The sequence below is a fragment of the Myodes glareolus genome, chromosome 16 (genome assembly GCF_982192425.1).
Source record: "Myodes glareolus chromosome 16, mMyoGla1.1, whole genome shotgun sequence".
NCBI lineage: Eukaryota > Metazoa > Chordata > Mammalia > Rodentia > Cricetidae > Myodes > Myodes glareolus.
In genome coordinates this window covers 69,202,757-69,209,612 of record NC_142041.1, presented here as the reverse complement: position 1 = coordinate 69,209,612, position 6,856 = coordinate 69,202,757, and positions in this window count along the sequence as shown.

The window sequence follows — 6,856 nt, the reverse complement described above, 5'->3', positions numbered from 1 at the left end:
ATAAAACTAATGCAAGACGGAGCCCTAACTTCTCGTATGTGATGCATTTGTTCTTGGTATAAAGGTGTCTCTCAAAGATCAGAGTTTCTCAGATACGTTGCTGACTTAGCTTCTTTTCCTGTTGCTGGAACAAAAGCAATTTTAGGAAGAAGAGTTTCTTTCTTGTTCACAGTTCAAGGTATAACCTGTCATGGTGGGGAAATCAAGGCAGCAGCATTGCATCCAGGGAGTGCTTGCGTTCGGCTGGCTTTCCCCATTTATCTATTCCAGGATCCCAGGGGAGAGAAATGGTGTCAGCCACAGAGGTAGGTCTTTTCACTTTGATTAACCTGACCAGCATAGGCATGCCCCGTGGCCCATCTCCCTGGTGAGTCCAGACTCTGCCAGGTAAATGCTATCACAGTGGGGTTCTGGAGGCTGCCTCCATGCAACTCTATGAGTGAGAAGAATCAAGGTAATAATTTTATTCCAAAGAGAGATGATATCACAACTTAAGGGTATGGGGAAGCATAAAAGTTATTCAGAGACACGTAGGGAAAAGCCTGCAACTCCATTTCCCACTCTTCAAGAGGGAGAGGAGGATAAAGCCATGTGATCTCATGAAAGAGACTGACAGTCCCAGTCAAACCCACTGGTACGCCTTCAAATCAGTAAGGCGATTTGATGTAACAATGAAGCTTTTTATGTCCCAGGCCAGCATCAGAGAAGAGATTCATTTTGTAACTCCTCGTATCTCCAAGTGCGATAGCTGGGCAGAGGGCTGAGAGGGGCTGTCTGTTCAAGACTGAGCTTCTCTGCAGATGAGAAGATAAGGAATAATCCTAAGATTAGTGGATTAGTGGAAACACGCTGGCGTCATTTCAGCTAGGTAAAAGACAACCATGAGAGGTAGTCCTGGAGAGGGGGAGGGCTAGGCACAGACACCCCGAGTTTAGGCAGGCGGGGGTGCTCAGGCACTGAGAACACAATGGTCTTAGGCCATGCCCTTCGTTGAAAGAAACAAACATACGGATAATAGCAGAAACTGAAAGACCCAAGCTTGTGGCCAGAGACTGCTCAATTTCCAGCACTCCCTACCTACTGTGTGATTTTAGGACCTGGACCAAAAATAAATAAATAAATAAAACTATATAAGTAAGAAATTCAGCAAGGAATTTGAGATTTTTTAAAAATAAGAATATTGTAAATAATCCAGTGAATTAGATGGAAAAAAGTGTGGGAAACACTACCAACAGACTAGGTCAAGCAGAAGAAAGAATATTACATTCAGTTAACAATGAAGAAAAAGGTCAAGCAAGTAGAATTCCACCTTCAAGAGTCCACATCTAAGAATTTAGATGGAGCTAAGATTAAAAATCAAAAACACAGAGTATCTAATAAATGAATTTGAAATCTAGGGGAGAAATGGATAGCCAAGGACGGGGAAATTTAAAACTTAGGCAAATACGGCCAGAAAAAGTAGTCTCCGTAACTAGACATCATTGAAATGTCAACACTACAGAGCAGTGGAAATACTAAAGCTGTAAGAGAAAAATGCCAGCCCAGACAGTCAAGCTTATTAGGATACCACCAGTTTCCTAGCAGAAGCAACAAAAGCCCTGGGAGGAAATAACTGCAGCCAAGAGTACTGTGTCCAGCAAAACTGATAGAGCCGGGCAGTGGTGGCGCACACCTTTAATCCCAGTACTCGGGAGGCACAGGTGGATCTATGTTCGAGGCCAGCCTGGTTTATAAGAGCTAGTTCCAGGACAGCCAGGACTATTACACAGAAAAACTCTGTCTCAAAAAGCCAACAACAACAACCAAAAAAAAAAAAAAAAAAAAAAAAAAACTGATGGAAACATAAACTAAAGCTATTCACTACGAGTAAGTCAGCGTTGCAGAACACACTTTTAAAAATCCCACACACATGGGGCTGGAAAGATGGCTCAGTGGTTAAAAGAGCATGCTGCTCTTGCAGAAGGCCCAAGTTTGGTTCCCAGCACCCAGTCAGGTGGCTGACAACCACCTATAAATCCGACTCCAGTGGCTCCCATGAGAACCTACGCATGGTTGCTCTATACATACACACAGTACATGAGAGACCGAGGGAAGTGGAGGAGGGAGAGAGAGAGAGAGAGAGAGAGAGAGAGAGAGAGAGAGAGAGAGAGAGAATAATGTTTTCTAAAAATATAAAAGAGAAGCCCATACATGGAGAAAGAAGAAAGGCTGCACAAGTACACCACTCAGGACCGGACGCTCGTGAAGGAGCAAGGAGCAGATGAGAGCAGGAGAGGACCAGAGAGCACAGCCCAGCAAATCAGCTGACCCCTAAGATGGCGGGTACTAGAGGAAAAGTGCAATCAGCACTGTGACCAGAGGGGAAATCAACAAGTACCTCTCCATCCCAATCCTAAATGCAAACGGCCTAACTCAACAATAAATCAACAAGTATCTCTCCATCCCAATCCTAAATGCAAATGGCCTAACTCAACAATAAAAAGATGCAGACTAATTATGTGGATTAAAAAACAAGATCCAATTGCATGTTCTGTGTAAGAATCTCACTCCACTGGCAAAGACAAGCAAAGACTGAAAAAAGAAAGAATACAATATACCCAGCAAGCAAAGGGCACTTATTCATACTTTACTAAGTGAAATTTAAATCAAAATTAGTCAGAAGAGCTAAAGGGGTCACTACATATTAATAAAAGGCAGAGTTCATCTCAATTACAAGACATGATTGGGACAATGCATCAAATGACTTAATTGACTGCTACAAAATATTCCATCCAATGACTGAGTAATATATGCATTTTTATCAACAGTCCATGCAACTTTCTCCAAAATGATGCAATATTTTTGGTTATTGATCAAGTATTAAAAAATATCAAACAATAGAATGAGAATTGAAATCAGTAGTAAGAGAAACTACACAAAATACAAAGATTACACAATAAACTCTTGAGTGATCAGGAGAGCCACGAAAAAATCAGACAGGAAATTTAACAATTCCTCAAATCAAATGAAAATTAAAATACAAATTAGCAAGACCTTTAAAAATACAGAAAAACAGTTCTAAGACAGATGTTTACAGCTATGAGTGATTACAATTAAAACACGAAAGAGGGCACTGAAGAATGAAACTGAAAAAGATATCAGAAGACAGAAAAACCTCCCATGCTCGTTAATACACAGAATACTATAGTACAAATGGCAATCCTACCAAACGCAATCTACAGATTCAAAGCAATCCCCATAAAACTCCAACACAATTCTTTACAGATATTGAAAGGACAATTTTCAACTTCATATGGAAGCGCGCGCGCGCACACACACACACACACACACACACACACAAAGAACAAAAAATGTAAAACAAAATAAAAACAGGATAGCTAAAACAATCCTAAATAATAAAAGAATGGCTGGAGGTCTCTCCGTCTCTGGTTTCAAGTTGAACTTCAGAGCTAGAGGAATAAAAGCTACGTGGTGACGGCACAAAGACAGATATGTTGGTTAACGGGGTAGAACTGAAGACCCAGATCTAGTCCACACCTATGGACACCTGATTCTGATAAGGAAGGAAGAAATATATGATGGGAAATGAAAGCTTCTTCAACAAATGGTGCTGGTCAAACTGTGTGGCGTGTCCCCTGACCAGCAGGGGAAGAAAGACCACCGACACAAGGATTCTTCTCTGATCACGCTTTATTGAAGCACTGCTTGGTTGAGGGAGAGCTGGAAGTGAGGGGCCCCGAGCTGGGAGGAGTGGCGGTTTATATGCAGGTTGAAAAGATGTTCCCCCCTAACAGGACACTAGTCAGGCTAGGATTGGTGCAAAGCTGTTGCTAGGCAAGCTAAGGCAAGACTCGCGCCAAAAATAGAATTGTTTATCTTGTTTACCACGCTTCTCAGCGCCATCTTGTAATGGCGGATCTCAAACACGTGTGGATCCCCACAAAACTGGATGACTGTATGAAGGAGAATCCAAACCGATCCACACTTAGCACTTTGCACAAAACTCAACTCCCAAATGAATGAGAAACCTCAACATAAAACCAGATACTCTAAACCTGACAGAAAAAAGAGAGGAATCATTTTTAACTCATTGATACAGCAAAAGACTTTCTGAAAAAAACACTAATGGCATAGACACTAAGATCAGCAATTAATAAATATTACCTCATGAAAAGTATCCAAACGGCAAAGGACACCATCATTTGGATGAAGCGGTGAAAAAAAAAATACACACACACACATGCACGCACGCACGCACGCACACACACACACATGCACACATATATATACATATATATATATTTCCAATTACACATCCAATAGAGGGATAATATCTAAAATTAAAAACTCAAAAAAAAAACTCCAATGAATATAATGAAAACAAATAACCCAAGATTTTCTTCTGTTTTGTTTGTTTGTTTGGTTGGTAGGTTTGGATTTTGGTTTTTCTCTTAAACTAAATTTATTGGAGGGGGTGTTACAAGGGCAGAAGGTAAATATGAAGGGATTGGGAGTTGGATGGGATTGGGATGCATGATGTGAAATCCACAAAGAATCAATAGAAAGATTTTAAAAATTTGCACAAAATATTAAGTACTTATAGACTTGATCATGGACAAAAAGAATAAAAAACAAATAAGTCAATCTTAAAAACAGGGCACAGAGCTAAACAGATTTCTCAAGAGAGGAAACTCAAATGATATCTTATGCTGGTGAGGATTTGGAGTAAGGCGAGCTTTCATCCATGGCTGGTGGGAGTGCAAACTCATTCAGCTACTGTAGAAATCAGTGTAGTGGTTCCTTGGAAAGATGGGAACCAATCCACCTAGAGATCCAGCTACACCATCCTTGGGTATATACCCAAAGGACAGTTTATCCTGCCACAAAGACACTTGCTCAACCATGGTCATTGCTACTCTATTTATAATAGTTAGAAATTGTAAAGAACTTAGATGTCCCTCAATAAAAGAATGGATACAGAAAATGGGATACATTTAAACAATGGAATATTACTCAGCCATTAAAACATGAAATCATAATTTTTTCAGGTAAATGGATAGAACTAGAAAAAAATCATCCTGACTGAGGTATCCCAGAGCAAGATAAACAAAAAGAGTATGCATTCGCTTATGTGGATAACCAATCTACAATGTGTAGAACTGCGGATATCTGTATAGAGTAAGGGAGTAGGGGAAAATAGAGATGCCTCATTAGGAAAGGCAAATAGAATAGAGAGTTATGGATGGATGGCAGGCATGGAACTGGAGAGCCGAGTGGTGGGAAGAGGGCAGAGGGGCATAGAGAGAGGTACAAGAAGGTGGGAAGATCTCCTATGCTCATAGATTGGTGGGATTAATATTCTGAAAATGGCATTTTACCAAAAGCAGTTTAGAGGGTCAATATAATCCTCATCAAAATTCCAATGCACCTCCTCACAGAAATTGAAATAAAAATAGTCTTAAAGTTTGCCTCGAACCCCAAAGACCCAAGTAACCAAAATACTTGTGAGCAATGAAGCAGTGCGGGAGGCACCAGCGTTCCTCCTTTAGAGTCACACTGCAGAGTTATACTGCCTACAACAGCACTAGAGGAAAACAGAACCATTGGCCAATAAAATCAAATTAAGGACATTAGTAGAGGCCTACACTCACACCACCACTGATTTTTGACCAAGAGACCAACAATGCACATTGGAGAAAAGACAGGACCTTCAACAAAGAGTACCGATCAACAGTATGTTCACGTGTAGATGGATGCAGTGTGCTCTCACCCTGCACAAAACCCAACTCTGGACAGACAGGAACCTCAGGGGAAGATCAGAAGAGAAAGCGGAACTAAAGTTGAACTTATTGACACAGGAAGAAAATTTCTGAGCAGGACACCTGCATTAACATCAGTAGTTGATAACGGGCCCTCATGCGACTGAAAGGTCCCCGTACAGCAGCAGGCAGCACGATCCAGTGAGGAGGGAACCTACAGAATGATAAAAATTCCCTACAGCTGTGCACCTGACAAAGCGCTGGTTTCTAGAACATACAAAGAACTCAAAGAAAAAGAGAAACACTAAGAAAGCAAACAATCCAATTATAAACATGGGGCATCCAAACAACAGAGTTCTCAAAAGACCAGACCAAACACGAATGGCTGATTAATAACCTTGAAGATGTTCAACATCCTTAGGAATCAGGAAAACGCAATGTGGAGAAGCGGGAATATTTATTCACTGCTGCCGGAAGTATAAGCTGGTGCAGCCACTGTGGAAATCACAAAAGTAGGACTAGATCTACCATGTGGTCCTGCTGCCACTTCTCGGCAGCCCCCAGGACTCCATATCTGTAGAATCAGTTCCTCATCCATTTTATTGCTGCTCTACTCACAGTAGCCAGGACGTGGGAACTATAACAGGGGTTTGCGAACTGGGGGCACGACCTTCTACATGGAAGCACTGGAAAACACAGAGATTTGCATTAAGATTCATAGCAAGAGCAAAATTACATTTAAGAAGTAGCAATGAAAATAACTTCATGGTTGGGGGTCACCACAACATGAGAAACAGCAGTCGGAAGGTTGAAAATTGTTGGTCTAGATGTTCATTAACTATGAATGGATAATGAAAATGTGAGCACATTGGAGCATTATTCAGTAAAAGAAAAAATGAAATTACAAATTAATGAAGATAGAAAAATAATTTTGAGTGAAGTAACCAAGACCCAGAGAGACAAACACATGTACTCTCTAGTATGCAGGCAATATAGCTGAACCTTCAGTTATGTGTGTGCTTAAACTGGAGTACACATAGAAGCTAAAAAACTAGTAAGAAGCCATGCAGGGAAGGCAGACAGAGCACAGATTACAG